General features: G+C 35.8%; 1 pseudogene; it reads right to left on the bottom strand.

Moving 5' to 3' along the window:
- Positions 1-7,631: 7,631 nt before the first annotated feature.
- On the bottom strand, positions 7,632-10,839 carry LOC142181086 (putative WRKY transcription factor 53; annotated as a pseudogene).
- Between the last annotated feature and the right edge of the window lie 10,225 nt (positions 10,840-21,064).

Genomic DNA, 21,064 nt, shown 5'->3' with positions numbered 1-21,064 from the left:
CCCGAGCCTATGTAGAGAGCATGGGCTATAACATACGAAAATTTGAGAATCAGATGGAATTCAAGTTTTATGGCCATAAAATACCAACAAAAAAATGTGTATCCGTCATGGCGAGGTGGTGACTATTGTTCTTTAGGTTGTTTTTGATGGTCTGAAAAATTTTTAGGCGATCCGAATTCGGTTACCCGGGCCTATGCAGAAGGCGTTGGCTATAGCGCACAAAAATTTAGAAATCGTTCGAAATTCCAGTTTTATGGCAATAAAATGCCAAAAAATGAGTAACGGTTATGATGAGGTGGTGACTATAGTTCCTTAGATCAATTTTATGGTCTTGCAAAATTTTAGGCGATCCGTGTCAGATTGCCTTTGTCCATGTAGAACGTGTGGGCTATATCATACGAAAATTTGAGAATCGAGCGAAATACCAGTTTTATAGCCCTGAAACGACAAAAAATAAGTAATGATCATAGCAAGGCATTAGTATTATTATTGTCGCACCTCCTTTTTCCCGAGGGATATGGAGTTTTTTCAATTTAAGTGACATTATTGAAATGTGATTTTTTTTTTTTAAGAGTCGCCACTCAGAATTATTGAATTACGATGTTCCGAGTTACCATTTATTTTAAATGCCAAATCAAGGAAATTTGACTCTAAATTATGGTCCACGAGCACAAACGGCCGAGTAATGATTCTGTTAACCCGGGAGAAGGTGTTAGACATTCCCGGGTTTCGTGGTTCTAGCACAATCACTTTAATAATTATACCTGGCTTAACTAATTTTGGATATTTTATGTTCTAGGAAACTTTATGCATTTTTGTCTTAAACAGCTTTTAATTTCTTGATTATTCGTAATTATAGGATTATCTTGAAGCGAGTTACGCGTACGTGTACTCATTTTGTTTGGCGCATTAAAAATCATATCACGCATGCGTGTACACAATTGATAGCACTTTTATTATTATTAAGATTGTTCAGTGAAAGTCGCGCGAACGAGTACCTTGAATTATTTGTGAACTCATAATTGTGTCGCGCGATGATTTGATTAATTTAGAGCACACTTGAAATATACTACCGTGTTCATGAATTATTTTTTCTAAACTAATTTGAAAATTGTTGTAAAGTCAAGAGTTATAAAATGTATTTGTGTAGAACTAGAAGTATGGAATTTAATTACTAGAATTATTTACAAAATTAATTACTTTACTAAGTTATGAAAAGTATTTGCAATCATGCATTATGGAAGACATATGAGCTAGCTTATGAATTTTACTACCATGGGCCATAGTACTTAAACAATTCGACCCAAAAATTCCTGAAGGCCCCATTTTTCTAATTTTAAAGTCAGAAAATTCCATGGCCATTCTTCCTTAACATCAAAATTATTATAAAAATAGCACGGTCTAGACAGATTTCGGACTGGCCATTTAAAAATAGCTAGCGTTTGTAAAGTCATTAAAAAATAGTCACTATTTTGCTGTAACATGGACTGGTCCAGCATAATATACTGGAGATCGTTGCACCTGTGTATGAACTTCCAGCATATTATGCTGGAACTCCAGCACGCGGAAAATTCCAGCATAATATACTGGAGATTGGAGTATCTGTGTATGAATTTTCAGCATATTCTGCTGGATCGGTATATTATACTAGAACTCCAGTATATTATGTTGGAGTTCCAGTATACTTACACTGGAACTCCATTATAATATGTTGGAGTTCCAGTATACTTATGCCGGAACTCCAGTATATTATGATGGAGTATTTTTCGGATTTTGAACAGTATTTTTGTTCAAATTTATTTTTACATGAAAAGTAGTTAAATTTCGATTACTTTTGAAACTGTGGTTATTTTTGAATTTCTCCCAAAATTATTTCATGGCACATCAACGTTCGCATGGCCAATTCCCTTTATACATTACTGCCTTTTGCACCTTGATTTACTCTAACATGGATTTTTCCTTTTCTAAAATTATATTAAACAAATAATGACAGTGAAAGTTTCATGCCTTACTAATTCATGGAACTAAATATTCTATAAAACTCATCCACCAAAAATAGTTAGAAAATGTTAGAAAAACTAACCAAGAACAGAAAAACTATTATTGTTTATGAATTAAAAGGAAACAAATATATTCTTACGAAAACTTTAAACTAACAAAAAATGACAAACTAATTTATGCCAACTATGAACAAGAAAAGAAACATGCTCAAATAATCGGTAAGTATGAACATAAAATTTTACTCAAATACCCATCATAATAAAAAAAAATCCAAACTTATATATTAATCAAGGATAAAGTAAGAAATGAACCTCGATAGAGCTTCTCACGAAATCGAATGAAATGAAGAAAGGAAATCTGACCAGAGTCTGGCTCGCCGGAGACCTCAACGAAGACGGAGAGACAAAGTCAGAACCTTGTTACGTTTAATAGGATACTTCAAGGGTGTTTTTAGGCTCTAATTTGGGGCATTTTCGAGTCTTAAACGGGGTGATGAATTGCTGGATTTTTCGAAAGAAAGGAAAGAAAGAATGACACGAATAGAAATTCCCTTAGCATAGAAGAAGGAAAAAAATTCTTTCAATTCCCTCCTCTCCTTTTTTCTCTCCTCTTTCTCCTCACATTTTTTCTTCTATTTATAGAAAAAAATTCGGAATTATTTCAGATTTTTTTTTTAAATTAATTTTTTTTAATTAAAAGATTCCCACTTCCCATTTTTCTTCTTTTTTTTTAAGAAAAATATTCCCCACCTTCCTTTACTTTTATTTTTTAATTTCCCACTTTTTTACTTTTCTTTTTTTATTTTCCAATTATTTTACTTTTCTTTTTTTAATTTCCACTTTCTTTTACTTTGTTTTTAAAATTTTCACCTACCTTTACTTTTATTTAATTTTCATTTTTCAAATTTTCACATTCTTTTACTCTCTTTTTTTTTATTTTCCACTTTCTTTTAATTTTTTTTTAAACAATTTCCACCTTGCTTTTACTTTTATTTTTTAATTCCATACTTCTACTTTTCCTATTTTTTATTCCCATCCGAAAATTTAAAAAGACTATTTGTTTTGGGTTTTTAATTTACTTTATTGTAAAATAAAGATAAAAATAATATTAATAGCAATAATTATTTTTTAAATTATTGTTAATTTTTACCCTATATAAAAATGGTTTTAAAAATCTAAAAAATATATATAAAATTTCTAAAAATATTTACATAGTAGAAGGTGATAAAAAGTTAAATATAGTAAAAAATTAGGTGCTCACAGATGCCCTTTTTCGCTTGAAAACATAAAGAGTTTTAAGGCAAAGGCTAGGTGAGCCATGTGATTAAATTTTTGACCAAACTGTTATTCAAAAGGAAAAGAAATAAAAGATAGGGAGCAACCGAGTCCTAGTTTTGGACAACCCACATATCCCGAGTTATAAGAGAATCAGGTTGCGTGTAGTTCAAGGAGAATGGTGGAATGATGAGTTGAGGAGTCGAGTGAGATTCCGTCGAAACTCCGGTCTGCGGTCCTGCTATTATATCAAAATAAAAAAAGAAACTAAACAAGCCTATCAGTTATGGATTACAAGATGCATATCCATGAGTCTTCTGAAACTTGATCTTGAGTTTTGACTGGTTCTTCATGCAGACTCTGATTTTAACATTGATGTTCGCTAGCTGTAGGTGTTAGTTCATTGTTCTATAGCTTCTTCTAATTAAAACGGGACTCCAATGCTCGTGTCTTCAGTCATGTCTTGAGCATTCTACATCTTTTCATCTGCTTTTGCATTTTGGATTCACTAATTTTTTCTTTTCTTTTATTTTGAATTGAGACTTCTTCTTTTGGTCATCTTGAACCCTGTGCCTCGAGGTACAACCTACTCAGACACCAAAACAAGCAAACAAACGAGATTTTTCTGCCCCATTTTGCACTAGAAAAAATTCATGAGTTATTGTAACAAAATTCTAAACTACTTCTTTATTGAAAGCAATAAAATATCGGGAATGATGTACCCCAAAAAGATCACGATATTTTTTTGTACTTTTTTTGGATGGTGTTCCTTTATTGTCAAAAAGATGTCTCAACTAAGGATTGGTGTGTCGTATGTTGGAAACATATGGCCAGAGAATGGTATACCCTATATTGGAAATGATATCAAAGAGTGGTGTACCCTGAGTTTAAGATTAGATCAACTATGGAGTGATGTACCCTATGTTGAAACATAGTTAAGGATTGGTGTACCATATATTGGTACGAAGATCAGGGAGTGGTGTACCCTGCATTTAAACTCACATCAACTAGGGAGTACATTATATTGGAAAATGGAGACTAGGGAATGGAGACCCTATGTCTAAAATAAAATCAACTAGGAATGGATACCCTATGTTAGGAAAGAGACTAGGGAGTGGAGATCCGATATCTGAAATAAAATCAACTAGAGAGTGGAGACCTTATGTTGGAAAAGAGACTAGGGAGAGGAGATCTTATATCTGAAATAACCTCAACTAGGGAGTGGAGACCCTATATTAGAAAAGGATACTAGGGAGTGGAGACTCTAATGTCTAAAAATAACATCAACTAGGGAGTGTAGACCCTATGTTGGAAAAATAATAGTAGGGAGTGGAGACCCTATGTCTAATATAACATCAACTAGGGAGTGAAGATCCTATGTTGGAAAAGAGACTAGGGAGTGGAGACCCTATGTCTAAAATAAAATCAACTAGGGAGTGGAGACCCTATGTTAAAAAAGGAGACTAGGGAGTGAAGACCCTATGTCTAAAAATAAAATCAACTAAGGAGTGGAGATCCTATATTGGAAAAGGAGACTAGGAGTGAAAACCCTATGTCTAAAATAACATTAACTAGGGAGTAAAGACCATATGTTAGAGAAGAGACTAGAGAGTGGAGACTCTATGTCAAAAATAAAATCAACCAGGGAGTGCCGACCCTATGTTGGAAAAGAGACTAGGGAGTGCAGACCATATATTTAAAATAACATCAACTAGGGAGTCAAGACCCTATGTTAGAGAAGAGACTGGGGAGTGGAGACCCTATGTCTAAAAGTACATCAACTAGGGAGTGGAGATCTTATGTTGGAAAAGTGACTAGGGAGTGAAGACTCTATGTCTAAAATAAAAATCAACTAGGGAGTGGAGACCCTACGTTAGGAAAGAGACTAGGGAGTGGATACCCTATGTCTAAAATAAAATCAACTAAGGAGTGAAGACCTTATGTTAGAAAAGTGACTAGGGAGTGGAGACCCTATGTCTAAAATAAAATCGACTAGGGAGAGGAGACCCAATGTTGGTAAAGAGACTAGGGTGTTGAGACCCTATGTCTAAAATAACATCAACTAGGGAGTGGAAACCCTATGTTGGGAAAGTGACTAGGGAGTGGAGACCCTATGTTGGAGAAGAGACTAGGGATTGGAGACCCTATGTCTAAAATAACATTAACTAGGGAGTAAAGACCCTATGTGGGAAAAGTGACTAGGGAGTAAAGACCTTATGTCTAAAATAAAAATCAACTAGGGAGTGGAGACCCTTTGTCTAAAATAAAATCAAATAGGTAGTGGAGACCCTATGTTGGAAAAGTGACTAGGGAATGGAGACCCTATGTCTAAGATAAAATCAACCAGGGAGTAGAGACCCTATGTTGGAAAATGCAGCTAGGGATTGGAGACCTTATACTACCATGATTTTGAACTTTCTTTCTTTTCTTTCTTCTTTTTATTAAGAGCATCAATAAAATGCAGGGAAGAAATTTTGAAGGAGTCTTCCCTTTTTGTAGTTGTTGCTCCAGAAGAGCTGTTTCTAGCTCCCATACAGTTGTTTCTTTGTTGCAGCTGCTTCTTGTAAGGTTGCTTTTGGATTGCACCTTCTTCCTATTTTTCAAACAAAGAATAATTGTTAGTTTGAAATGGTGGTTGGTTTTGTGGCCTTGAGTGTTTCAGTCACTTGATCTCGGCCGGCTCCTTTGATGATAATTTCAACTACAACTGATTGTCTCCTGAATACCGAGTGCACTTCTCATCCCAGAGAACCTTTGGATTTTCCAAACTTTTTCAGGACGGTTGGTCACGTAGGACTTAACCTTTTTATTTTGCCTTTGTAGGCCTTTCACTTTTGACTTCTTTCTTCCAATTTTAATTTTAGAGCATTAGGGAATCCTTGGTTTTCAAACCTTGCCAAGACGGTTAGCCACGTGGGACAACCTTTTCAACTTCATTTCGCCCTTGTAGGCACTTCAATTTGATTTTCTTCTTTCGAGAGTTTTTGATTTCGACGCATCGACCGCCATGGCCAGTCGGGGGTCGACTTGATGCCCCTACCGAGGTTGGGTTCCTCTTTTTTTTTTATTAGCTTGTATCAAACGAAAGCCCTGTAAATCAGTCTTGCCATCCCTTCTTTGTCTTAGTTTCGAAATAGAGTTAGACCGAAAGGGATTCAAAGAAAAACAAATAATGAAATGGACAAAGAATTAAGACAAAAGGTGTCCCTTTCAGGGAGCGGAAAGAAGGACTTATCTGGGAGTATATAACTTCAATGAACATGACTTGCCTTTTGGACTGGATGCCTGATCAATGTAAACCGTCCGACTCTCAGAAATTCATCACAACTTTTGCCTCGAAATCGAGAAATCTTGCCCAGTACTGTGTCGATGCCAATGGCTGTGAGGACCCTCTTTATCGATTAGTGGCGCCTTTTGTGGGTTTTCACCAGCTGACCTCTCTCATTTCTCTTCTCACCATCACCTTATAGTACTCTTTGCGAGTTTTCACTAACAAGACTCTCATTTTTTAATTTTCTATTCAACAACGCCTTACGGTGCCCGTAAGGATTTTCACCAATAAAACTCTCTTATTTATTTATCTCATTTGGTTGTATCATATCCAAGTGATTGTAAATGAGAACCAACCAAACACACCAATAAGTGAGAACCAGCAATCTCACAAGGCCAAAAATGGAACCAAACTTGATCCGAATTATACCCAAGGCCCCCAGGACCTCAACCAAATATACCAATAAGTCCTAAATCATCCTACGAACACGCTCGAAATATTAAATCACATCAAACAACACTAGAACCATGAATCACACCTCGATTCAAGCCTAAGGAATTTATGAACTCCGAATTTCAAAACTAATGTTGATTCATACCAAAATTACTCCGATTGACTTCAAATTTTGCACACAAGTCATAAATAACATTACGTAGCTATTCCAACTTCTGGAATCGGATTTCGACCCCGATATCAATAAAGTCAACTCTCGGTCAAGTTTCCAAACCTTCCATTTTCCAACTTTTGCTAATTCACGCCGAAACAATCTACGGACCTCCAAATCAACATTCGGACACATTCCTAAGTCTAAAATTACCATACGGAGCTATTGGAGTCGTCAAAACTCTATTCCGCGGTCGTCTACATAAAAGTCAAACTATGGTCAACTCTCACTATTTAAACCTTCAACTAGGGACTATGTGTCCCATTTCACTCCAAAACCAAAACCAAATACCCCGGCAAATTCTGAAACCACAATATAACATAAAAGAAGTAATAAACAGGGGATCAGGGCTAAAATACTCATAACGACCAACCGGGTCGTTATAGGTCGGTTCTTACATCTATTTAACCTCATATGCTAATTAATCTGATATTCGTCTCGTTTTGAGCTCTTGTGATAGTAAGCAAGCACAATAATACAAGCCCAGCCAAGCCGTCTGTAGTTTGATAAAATTCATGAATATTCAATTACCTGTTGCAAGAATATACTTGAATTCACTCAGCAGCTTGATGTCAAATGACTAGAAGTTCAGCCCTGGAAACGCAGTAAACCATTGTTACAAATATCATAGCTAGTTCCTAATCTGTGGATAGTTAGTTCAACGACAACAACAAACTCACTGTAATCTTACAAGTAGAGTCTAGACATGGTAGAGTGTACGCAGATTTTACCGCCGCTTGTAAGGGTAGAGAGGATGTTTCCGATAAACTTTCAGCTCAAAGAAAGATGAAAAAGAAGCAATAGCAGCAAGCAGTAGCAACAACACGATAATAGATTAACGGTAGCTAGTTCTGTTGCTAAATTTTACAATCATGTTTATACTAATAGAGTAACTTCATCGACCTCAATAGAGTAACTTGGTGATAACATCCAAACTATTCGTCCTTTTGGAGAGTGTTAGTCGTTTTGGTCCAAATGGAAAAATCAAATCTAGCTCCAAATGATCCGTTGAACTCAGCCCCAACTGAAGAACTTGTTGTGGAAGTGTTGGCCGAGTCTATATCAGTGCGATCTGAGTCTGAATGGTGCAAGTTGAGAAATATTCCAGTATCACTAAGGTATGATTCTGAATGTTGCAAATTGTGAACTATTCCAAAACTATTCATTTGGCTGTTGCTTGAGACTGAGAAGTAGTTTGATTTAGGGGTTGTAGGAGAGACAAAAGAGTTACCTATTAGTTTGTCATCAGAATGGGAATTCAAGAAATGTTGATTTCTGTCTGTTAAAGAGAATGTTGGTTGTAGTATAGAACTAGTAGCTTGTTGACAAGTATGGTAGCCTTTGCATGTGATCTTAAATACATAAGGATCATCATCTGACCTTTGTATATATTTTGTTGCTTGACAGTTTTGCTTGTACTTATGTGCACAATTGTAGTAACTTCTGCAAAACATATGTAAAGTTGGCCTTAGCATATGGGGACTTTGTTTTCTAAAATTCCTAGAGAAGTATATACTCTTGATTTCTTAATAATGTACAATAATAGCAACAACAATAATAATATATCCAGTGTAATTTTACAAGTGGGGTCTGGAGAGGGGTGAGAGTATGCAACCTTACCCCTACCTTGTATAGGTAGAGAGACTATTTTTGATAGACATTCGACTCAAAGCAAGTATGCATAGTCAGAATAGTACGGAGAAAGGATATGTAGTAGTGGAAGAGTCAAAGTAGCAGTAACAACAGCAAGATAACGGCAAAACCGAAACAAATACAACATTATCAAATAATAATATAACTCTAACAATAAAAAAAATACGAGAATAAAAATACTACTGCTGGGATGAAAAGAAAGACGTTCGACTCCCTACTACCCTGTCCCATGTTTTCTTAATAATGTACTGCTTGTAATTAGTAAAGCAGAATGACCAAAAGAGGATCCGAACTTTTTGATATTTAAGAGTTGAAAAGAAGATAAACATCATCATCATTATTAGTGCATATAATATTTAGAACATGAAAAGTTCCACTTTAAAGATATATAGTCTTTATAACAACATCATTATATAACAGTCATTTACTATAAAAGCTAAGTTTCTTTTGGAATCAATTTTCATGTTATGTTATAATATATGATTTTTATAACAACATTTCGCTATAACAACCAAAATGATCTGGAACAAACGAGCTTGTTAATGATTACATATTCCATAAAGAAGGGGGTAAAAGCAGGGGCGGATCTATGTACATGGTTCGGGGTGGTACGCCACCCGCAAGTTTCGGCGAAAACTTTATGTATATATGTAAATATGTATAACAAATAGGATATATATTTAAAGTGCCACCCCATAAAACAAAAGTGGCAAAGGTGCCAATGGCAAAGGTTTGCCTTAATTTAAAATGTAAATTATTTAGTGGAATATTGAAATAAAATGAACTTTAATATAGCAGAAACGATATAAAGGATTGTACAACCTATAGTTTTTATGTGAAATTGAATTATTACCTTGGATATTTAGCTCCAAAAGTATTTTTATGTCCATACTTTCTCCAGCTATATCCATCATCAATAGGACCTTCAGATCCACTCTCTGCGCTGACTCTGACTTCTTCACTCCATATGGGCTGTGATTTTTTGCTACACCCATTCAAGAACCATGTCAGTTTACCTAGAAAAATAAATTAATTCTTTCTCTATTTCATTTCATATAACGGTGTTTAATTAGATATGGAATTCAAGAAATAAAAGGACTTTATTAGATATGAAATTCAAGAAATAAAGGACTTTTGGCACATAGTAAAAATATTCTTTAAGACTTGTTCTTTTAAACATGTCATGGAATTTCTTTGGCGATAACATCATTTCTTATGCAGGAATTAATAATGTGAGATTGAAATACAGAGATTAGCACAAAGATTATATATTTCTTTTTAGATGTTTAGTAAATGTTTTATTGCAATTTAGTTTACAATGTATAATTTAAATATGTGCTTACTTTTTAAATAAAATAAAAAGTTTCTTTCTATTAGGAGGGTTAATTTTGTCATTTATTGTGTTTAATCGCATTCATATTTCATATTCCATATTCTATCTCACTTAAAATAATATATAAATTCCCGAATAACTTTTGTCCTGTATTATTTGTGAGAAAATCAAAAGTAACAATCAGAAATGACCTCTGAGGATAAAATGAGAAACTTAAATTAAAAATTTATTTAATAAAAATATGTCTTTCTTTTTTAAACGGAACGAAAGATAGAATGTCATATATAAAATATAGTATTATATTTACCTCCTCTTTGAATTATCTATGAGGTCCGGATGATGTATGAAACTCCTTTTCATGTCATCATTCCTAGGACTTCCATTGGCAAAAAATGGAGATTCAATTGAACCAATTGTTGATGGTAGAGGCAGTGAGGATTGGAATGTTGAGCCACTCCATTTGAGAATTAACAAAGATTGCTCATAAGAATAAATAATCTTCTGCAAAAGAACCTCTTGAGTTGTTTCAGAAGTGGAAGCTACAGTTCTCAAGTAAGTTCTAAGTTGCTTAGTGTGTTCCATGCCTTGAGTTAGCTCATTGATGAGTGAGTTGTATTCCGGGTTGATAGAAAAGTCCATTTTAAAAAGAGTGTAGTCGTCGGTTTTACCACCAGAATGCCTATGAGATAGTGGTCGGCCTTTCGAATGCCTTCTTCCCGACTTTTCTGAGAAGCCCTATACGACTATACAGGAGGACAGGGGATGTTCACCTTTGAAAACTTAGCTACTTAAGTCTCTTTCGGTTGGCGTGGTGCTTTGATCTTCTTATTTATATCAAGTCTTAATAATAACAACATACCTAGTGAAATTTTACAAGTGGGGTCTGGAGAAGGCGGGGTGTACGCGGATCTTACTCCTACCTTGTGAGAGGTAGAGAGAGTCTGTTTTCCACAAGATTGTAGGGAATTTAGACACAACGGGAATTTACTTATGAGTAGTATGTCATTGATAAGCAAATTACCAGCAAAAACGAGCACAATCATGGAATGATGAAGAGAGTGATGTAGCTAGTTTATCTAAGGTTCTAGGGTTCCATAAATGTATATGGAAAACGAAAAAACTTGCCTTTTTGTTGGTTCAAAAGCTTAAGAAGATTTTTGGAGTCGTGGAAGCAGCAACTAATGTTTGCATTAGGGTATGCTGTTTACATTACATCTCTTGGAGTTACGACCTTTATCCCGATCCTGCTTGAATATTGGATGCTCTGAGTACCGAATTGCCCTTTTTATAGAGAAGTTGGGTGCATGAAATGATGGATTTTGTAAGAGTTTTTGTAGGAGATTAGTGAGGGAAGCAGAAACTGTTTCAGCGGATCTTGAATATAGAAGGAAGACTTTAAGAGAGTAATATCCCGTTTGGCCAAGTTGTAAAAATCAGCTTATTTTGAGAAGTATTTTTTTTTAAAAGTGCTTTCTCAAAAGTACTTTTGGTGAGAAGCAGTTTGTGTTTGGCTAATTAGTTTGAAAAACACTTCTGAGCAGTAATTAGTGTTTGACCAAGCTTTAAAAAACTGTTCTAAGTGTATTTTTCTCAAAAGTGATTTCGGAGAGAAACTATTTTTTTCTGCTTCTCAAAAATTGCTTTTGTTTCTCCTCAAAATTATTTTTTTTCCTTTCAAAAGCTTGGCCAAACACCTGTCATGAGAAGTGAACAAGAAGGCATGTAGACAGAAAAATTGACCAATTCAAAATATTAAATGCTGACCAATTCAACATCTGTCATTCGGCGTCCTTTCCTTCTATTGGTGAGATTAGACCACAGCTGCTTACCCAAGAGCCCGATTGAGTTAGCTTAATTTAAGTTGTTTTTTAATACCAAATACAGATATATAAACACTTTTTAAGCTTGTTTGGAGGGTTGTTACGCATCGTTTCATAATGTATCGTATCGTATTGTATTGTATTGTACTGTACTGTGTCGTTTGATAAATACAATATTTGGATAAATTGTGTCGTTTCCTATCGTTTCATGATATCACGCACTAACAATATGAAGAATAAACTTGTAATATTATAAAGAAATATTATGATACATGATAAAATTACTATATAAAAAGATAGGGTAAATGATAAAATAAAATTATTTAATAATAATAAAGGATGACAGTGAGAGAAAAAGACAAGGTAATGACGCGACCACACTAAATCGATCGTTACATAAAGTGGCACATTTCGTCGTTATGTAATGACGGATTTAACAATACGATACAATAAAATTTAAGTAACAATCAAAACAAACATCGTATTTAAAGTAACAATACGATACAATACATGAATAAATTGAGCTAGTTTTGTAAATGATTAATTATAATGTATAGATAAAAGTGTTGAAGTTGAAACTAAATGATAATATATTTGAATTTGATATATACACACACACTGGGACGGAGCTAGTCAATCGAGTACGGGTTCAGCCGAACCTAGTCGCTTTGGTCCAATCTATATATTTATCTTTAAAAAGTTCGTTGAATATGTACAAATTATTAATTTAGAACCCAGTAACTTAAAAAGACTAGAACTAGGGATGTCAATAGATATTTAAAAACCGACAAAATCATACCACACCGAACCGATTTTTAGATCTCTTTAAATAAAATTGTTGGTTTTTATATAAATGTATAACCATGCTGACAATTAGGATAGGTTTTTTATTTTATGAAAATAAACCGAAAAAATACCGAATCGTACTGAATAAATTTACATGGGAAAATATTTTTATATATTGAGTTTAAAAATAATAAAATATTATTTTTTTCTTGGAGCCTTGGAATTATGAAAACAGTTACAAGCCAACAAGTAAATAAATCCAAAACTCTAATTCCCAAACCTATTATACTATTCCTATTGAACTAAATTATTTTCAGATTATTAACTAGCAAGACACAAGGTATTCTAGCAATTACAAATAGTAAACTACAATTTATTAATTATGTTTCCTTTCGTACGATCTAAATTTATATTTTTTGAATATTTAATCTTTTATAGACTTTATTCTTAAGTCTCAGCTTGCTTAATATCTTCCATTCGTGTGACTTTTGTCTTTGCTTATCTTTCATATTTTCTTAATTCATCAGCTTTTAAATAGTAAAAATATCTAGAGAGTTTTGCAAAATCCTATAAAAGTACGAATGTTATTGCATTCTGCGACTACTAGTGACTTTTAAATGACAAAAATTATCGAAAATTAACCGAATTGTGCCGATACTGATACCGAAGAAAAACAGACATGATTAGTACGGTTTCTAAAAGCCCCCCCCCCCCACCTTAAGTGTACTTATCAAGTCAATAAATCATGAATATACAGTCATTTTGCACATAATTTTTTCCACTTAAATAAGATTAAGTTAAAAGAAAATGTAAGAACATTTAACATTCATAGTCAGAATATATTCGCTACCATAGAAATTAAAAAAATGAAATAATTGTTTTAATTCAATTATTAGTCATGAAAGGACTCACTTTAAATTGTTTAATATTACCCATTGAAATACTTTTAATAATATATCTTTGTAACTCTTAAATTAAATGTATTTGATGTATGTATAGGATTCAATTAAATAAATTGCCGATTCTCTTGAATATTACGACCTAAATACTTATTTACAAAATAACATTTTCACTTATTATGAGATTAAGTTAAAAGAAAATGCAAGATCATTTTAAGTTTTAGAAAAACACAGTAACAACTAACAATCATAGTCATGTTATAAATAGAATTTTATTTATGGTGAATGTGTATATATAGAGATATTCTAGGGTTTATTACTTGGTGGCTAAGTCACCCTCTCCCTATAAATAGGTGGTTCTATTCCATTATAAATCATCCCAAAATTCAATAAGAATTTTCTCTCCCTATTTTTCTCTGCTGGGAATGAGCATAATGATTGTCAATTGTTCCATGAACTTCCTTCATAATTTGATTTTAAATACAAGCAAAGACGATAAATTGTGATTGTAACTCTAATGGAGTTTGAAAGAAATTATAACCACCCAAAGTGGTAAAATTTTTATGCCTTGCCCTGATCAAATTCATGTATGATTGTAGGCAAAGAATTAAAAACCTGTCCCATTGAATTTGCTCCATTCTCATTCCCTTAAGAGAATGTGATAGCAGTATGTAATAAGTATGAAAGAAAATAAAATTATTATTATGAATATATCAATGAATGTGTACGTGGCAATAGATTAAATTATAATCGTCATCATGGTGACAATGAGAACAATAAGGATTCTCAAAATAATCCTTCACTTTGTGAAAGTAATATTTGTCATCAATTTGACATGAGATTTTGTAAAACACATATAGATAATTATGGTTCATTCATGATGTGAATGTGACAACATCGGATTTATGAATACATATTCATTTTTGAAAGAATATGAACGTGCTAGTAGTACTGAATATACCACACTCACCTCTAGAAGGAGGTTTGAGATGATGTAAGAAAATAATGTCATTATATGGCATAGATGGCCATTGGTCACGTACTTATTGTACGCCAAAATATTTTGGCATTGTGATTATTAAAAGACAAGGTAATGCAAGAAACAGATCTTGCATATAATTTTGACCTTAACCATAATGGTATAACTTTCTCCTTGAAAGAGATATATGACTATATGGATGTTGATGAATATGTGATAGTATAAAATTAATTGAGAGCTCTGGAAGAGCCAATTACCACTATTTTAGAGAAATAAAATTGATTATCAATAAGATATTGTGTTGTAGTAAGTCTCAAAGAAACTCATTTAGTTTCTAAAGTATTCACGAAAGTCGTTGGTTATATTGAGACTATAAATAAAGGAAAGATTTAATATCTTCTATTACTACAACTGTAGCGGGGTAATATGCATGTGAAAAGTTACCCGCTTTATTTTCCAGTTTGTACTACATAAATAAACGAATACCACAATAAAGTGGATGTTTATTGATATTAAAATCCATATTATAATAAACTTGGAGTTTATCGATAATTGCACATGTCATGGTGTAAATCTAAACTTTATCAATATTGATAATTTATTCAGTTGGCATAATTGGTTTAGCCATGTTAATTTAAGTATGATGTGCAAAAATAAAAGAGAATTCACATGTGTAAATATTAAAGAACTAGAAAGTTTTTTATGAATTCGCTTATGTTGCTTGTTCTCATTAATTAATAGACCAACTAAAATTGAGATTGAATCTCATGAATGCTGGAAATATCAAAGGTGAATATGGGCTCATTCATCTGCCATGTATACCACATAAATTGCATCTATGAGATGGCTACATGTACAATTGTATTAACCCGTAACCTGGTGTTTGCGAGGTAACTTGCTCAATAATTTAATTTAGAGCATATTCCAGATTTTATATTCAAGAAGTTCATCTTGATAAGTTGGTTTACATCGCAGTTGGTTTAGCAAAATAATTTATTGAGTGCCTCTACTTAATAGCTAAATTATTGCTTATGAGAACAAAGTTATCTATATAAGTTTGATGTAGGTTATATACGAAAGTATATTACATTCTCCCCTTACAAGTAGTTCAGGGTCAGGAACCAAATAATACCATATTATTATTATTGATGTGCGGGGTATATTTTGATTAATACCATAACCCACAAAAATGGATTCTCAAAGTTTAGGAAACAAGTTAGTTTTCCTAACATGAGGGGGAGATATGATAAACAATTGAGAAAAAGTTACATGGAATGAATTATTATTTATAGATCTAGATCCTCGAATAAGATAATTGAATAAGATAATATGAACTTGAAGTTCATAAAAAGATAATTAATTTGCAATATACTGCAAAGCATGGTAAACGCATTTGCTAACCCAAAGAAAGTTATATTCTCACTAAAAATGTTTCTATTAGAATAAGTCCTAGAAGGACAAAGTCTATGGTACGCTTAACGCGCATAGACAAATCGGTTTCAAATAAAATTCTTCATAAAGAAGATGAGCAAATGATCAAAATGATCATAATAAAGGAGGCTAGTGATCTAGAAGATCACATGACATAACACTTCAGAAAATCTCATGAGAGGTTCAGGTACCTGAATATATGAATGGGGAGATCTCTATGTTATGTTTATTAGAAAATAAGTGGGTTGGAACTGATATAAAATGTTTGCCGACGACATCTATGATAGGCTAAATATAGATGAGGATCTTAAGTCTGTCGCCTACAAACACCAAAATATTGGCCAAATGGAAGAGACACAATTCGAATAGAAGTGGTTTCATATGAAAGACATATAATTTTGTCTATGCTATTCAAATACTTGAAAGTATAAAGTCAATGATGTGTGTAATCACCTTTATATATCTTATATGTCTAGCATGACACAAAAAACTTGATATTGTCACGACCCAATCCCCGAACCCGATCGTGATGGCGCCTCTCGCGGACACAAGGCCAGCCAGACCAAAACGGAACACCTCTTTTAAACAGTTAATCATCATAAATAGTAGTAACATATAATACAATATTCATAGACTGCGGAATTTAACGATAATAACAGCAGGAACCATCCCGACACATCCCAAACCGGGGTGTCACAAGTCATGAGCTACTACAGAATCTGCTATAGGTCTACAAAGTACGGAATCCGATACAACAGTCTGAAAAAAACATAAATGATAGAGGATAAGAGAGACAAGGGGATGCGGACGTCAACAACTACCTCGTAACTCCAAATCATTGCCTAGCCTGGACGGAATCAGCGCTCAGGTGCGGACTCTACTATACCTGAATTTGCACACACGGTGCAGGGAGTAATGTGAGTACTCCGACTCAGTGAGTAATAATTATAAATAATGGCTAAAAGTATGAAAACACGTAAAGGCACAAAGCAATTCCATATCAAGCAGTAAAATCACTTAAAACAGTAAATCAGTGAAGAAATCAAATGATATTCCTTTTTAAAACAAGTAAAACAGGTAATTAACAAGTAAAAATCCGCCTCTCGAGCACAGTATCAATCGCTCAGCATAGTATCAGCCTCTCGGGCTCACTCTCAATACAGTATCAGCCCCTCAGGCTACCTCACAATCACTCAGCATAATGGCCAGGCATTGTTACCTAACCAAATTGCATCGTACAGTGTCATTGTTACCACTGTTTCAAATCACATGGGTACCTGCGCTCACTGTGGGTGTACAGACTCCGGAGGGGCCCCTTACGGCCCAAGCGCTATATCAAGCCACCTCGTGGCATCATCACTCAACATATCCTCACATCACTCAAGCCACCGCATGGCATAAATAGTATCTCAGGCCCTCGGCCTCATATCACTCAGCATATCCTCACATATGGCCCTCGGCCTCACTCAGTCCAAAAATCATTACAAGCCCCTTGGGCATTAGTAAAACAATAGTTCTTAGCCCAAAACATGATGTAGAAATATCATTTAAGTTTCAAATCTGAGTAAAAGTGGCTGAGTTTGTAAAAAACAGTAGATATAAACATGACTGAGTTCAAATAATAAGTCAAGCAATAAGAAAACAGTTATAAAAATCCCCGAAGGGGTTCAAATAGTTGGCACGAAGCCCAAATATGGCAATCAGCCCAAATCATGATGATAACAAATGAATTTCAGTCAAATATTCGGTAAAATCATCAATCGGGATGGACCAAGTCACAATCCCCAGTAGTGAAAGACCCCACGCTCATCATCCAACGCATATCTTGCCTCAATATAGCAATACGATGTGCAATCCGGGGTTTCAAACCCTCAGGACATCATTTACAACCATTACTCACCTCGAACTAGCTAATTCTCTAGCTCGCGACGCCTTTGCCCCTCGAATTGGCCTCCACGCGCGTCGAATCTATCCAAAATCAGAACGAATACGTCACAATATGATAAGGGAACAAATCCCAAGCCAAAACATTCGAAAAATATCAAAAATCTCGAAATTAGCAAAACCCGAGCCCCGGGACCACGTCTCGGAATCGGGTAAAATTTAAATTTTCAGAATCCTCATACCCTCACGAGTCTAACAATACCAAAATTATCCAATTCGGATACCATTTGGTCCTTCAAATCATCATTTTACATTTTTTAAAAGGTTTTACAATTTTCTTCCCAAATTCCATCTCAAATCACGAATTAAATGATGAATTCAGCGACAAATTCATGTATTCTAGCCAAATCTAAGTTAAATCACTTACCCCGATGAATTTCTTGAAAAACATTCGAAAAATCGCCAAAATCCGAGCTCTCTAGGTCAAAATATCAAATAAAACCCAAAACCTCGTACTTATATAGAGTACCCTTCTGGTCTTCTCACCGCGGCCCTGCCCATTTTTGTGCGGTCCGCGCGAGTTCAGAGACTGTGAAACTACAAGTCAAATCATGCGGCCGCGTCCCACTTCATGCGGCCCGCGTCTCACTCATGCGGCCGCACCCTATGGTCACGCGGTCCGCGTCAGTGAAGTTCAGAGAAGCTGCCAAACCCATTCATGCGGCCGCACAACATCTTTGTGCGGTCCGCGCCAGTCTTCATGCGGCCGCATACCGTCTTTGTGCGGTCCGCATCACCGCGCGGTCCGCGCGAAGCCTACCGCGGTCGCGCCCCTGCAGTCCTCTTGGACCTGCTACAGCTGCTGCAATTTTTCTGTTATATTTTTCAACTCCCAACTTCCCGTTAGCCATCCGAAATCACCCTGAGTCCTCCCGGGACCTCAATCAAAAGCACCAACGCATCCTAAAACATCCTCCAAGTTCGTTCCAATCCTCAAAACACCTCAGACAACATCAAAACCCTCAAATTTCATCGAATTCAAGCCTAAGAACTCTTGAATTATGCTTTCGATCAAAAAGTCTATCAAATTTTGTCTGAATGACCTGAAATTTTGCACACACATCCCAAATAACACAATGAAACTATTGCAAATCTCGGAATTCCATTCCGATCCCTATATCAAAATCTCGCCTATCAACCGGAATTTGCCAAAATATCAATTTCGCCAATTCAAGCCTAAATCTTCTCTACAACTCCAAAACTCGTTCCGATCGCTCTCCTAAGTCATAAATCACCTCCGAAAGCTAACCGACTCATCGAAACTCACTTCAGAACCTTCTAACACATAAGTCAACATCCGATTGACTTTTCCAACTTAAAACTTCTTAAAAGAGACTAAGTGTCTCATTTCTTACCAAATCCTCTCCGAACTTGAACTAATAAACTCGATCACACAAAACAAGGATAACGAAGTGTAAAGAAGCTGAAATGGGGGAAATGGAGTGGTAACTCATGACGACTGGCTGGGTCGTCACATCCTCCCCAACTTAAACAAACGTTCATCCTTGAACGAGCCAAGAAACATACCTGAAGCCTCAAACAGATGAGGATATCCGCTCCGTATCTCCCGCTCGGTCTCCCAGGTAGCCTCCTCCACGGGCTGACCTCTCCACTGCACCTTCACTGAAGCTATATCCTTTGACCTCAACTTCCGAACCTGGCGACCCAAAATAGCTACTGGCTCCACATCAAAGGTCAAATCATCATCCAACTGAACCGTGTTGTAGTCCAAAACATGAGACGGATCCCCACTATACTTCCGGAGCATAGAAACATGAAATATAGGATGCACACTCGACAGGCTGGGTGGCAAAGCAAGCTCATAAGCCACCTCCCCAATCCTCTGAAGCACCTTGAAAGTCCCAATTAACCGAGGACTCAACTTGCCTTTCTTCCCAAATCTCATAACACCCTTCATGGGCGATACCTTCAGCAAGACCTTCTCACCGGCCATGTAGGACACATCTCGAACCTTCCGGTCCGCATAACTCTTCTGACATGACTGCGTTGTTCGAAGCCTCTCCTGAATCACCTTCACCTTCTCTAAGGCATCCTAAACCAAATCTGTCCCCAATAGTCTAGCCTCGTCGGGCTCGAACCAACCAACCGGAGATCTACACCGCCTCCCGTACAAAGCCTCATATGGAGCCATCTGAATACTCGACTGGTAGCTGTTGTTATAAGCAAACTCTGCAAGTGGTAGAAACGTATCCCATGAACCTCCAAAGTCAATAACACAAGCACGCAACATGTCCTCCAATATTTGAATAGTACGCTCGAACTGTCCGTCCGTCTAAGGATGAAACATTGTGATCAACTCTACCTGAGTACCCAACTCTCTCTGCACGGCTCTCCAAAACTGCAAATTAAACTGAGTACCTCTATCTGAGATGATGGAGACAGGAACGCCATGCAACCGAACAATCTCCCGGATATAAATCCCTGCCAACCGCTCTGACGAATAGGTAGTACACACAGGAATGAAGTGCGCAGACTTGGTCAGCTGATCCACAATCACCCAAATAGCATCGAACTTCTTCAAAGTCCGAGGAAGTCCAACCACAAAGTCCATAGTGATTCTTTCCCATTCCACTCGGGAATAACCATCTGCTGAAACAAGTCACTCGGTCTCTAATGCTCATACTTCACCTGCTGACAGTTGAGACACCGAGCTACAAATCCCACAATATCTTTCTTCATTCTTCTCCACCAAGAGTACTGCCTCAAATCCTGATACATCTTCGCGGCACCCGGATGAATGGAATACCGCGAGCTATGGGCCTCCTCCGGAATCAGCTCTCTAAGCCCATCCACATTGGGCACACAAATCCGGCCCTGCATCCTCAACACACCATCATCACCGACGGTCATATCTTTGGCATTATCATGCTGGACTATGTCCCTAAGGACAAGCAAATGCGGATCATCATATTGGCGCTCTCTGATGCGATCATATAAAGAAGACCGAGAAACCACACAAGCCAACACCCGACTAGGCTCCAAAATATC

Source organism: Nicotiana tabacum, chromosome 5 (assembly GCF_000715075.1).
Source record: "Nicotiana tabacum cultivar K326 chromosome 5, ASM71507v2, whole genome shotgun sequence".
NCBI classification, from domain to species: Eukaryota; Viridiplantae; Streptophyta; class Magnoliopsida; order Solanales; family Solanaceae; genus Nicotiana; species Nicotiana tabacum.
The sequence above is the reverse complement of the archived record's forward strand: the minus strand, read 5'-3'. Positions and strand labels throughout refer to the sequence as shown.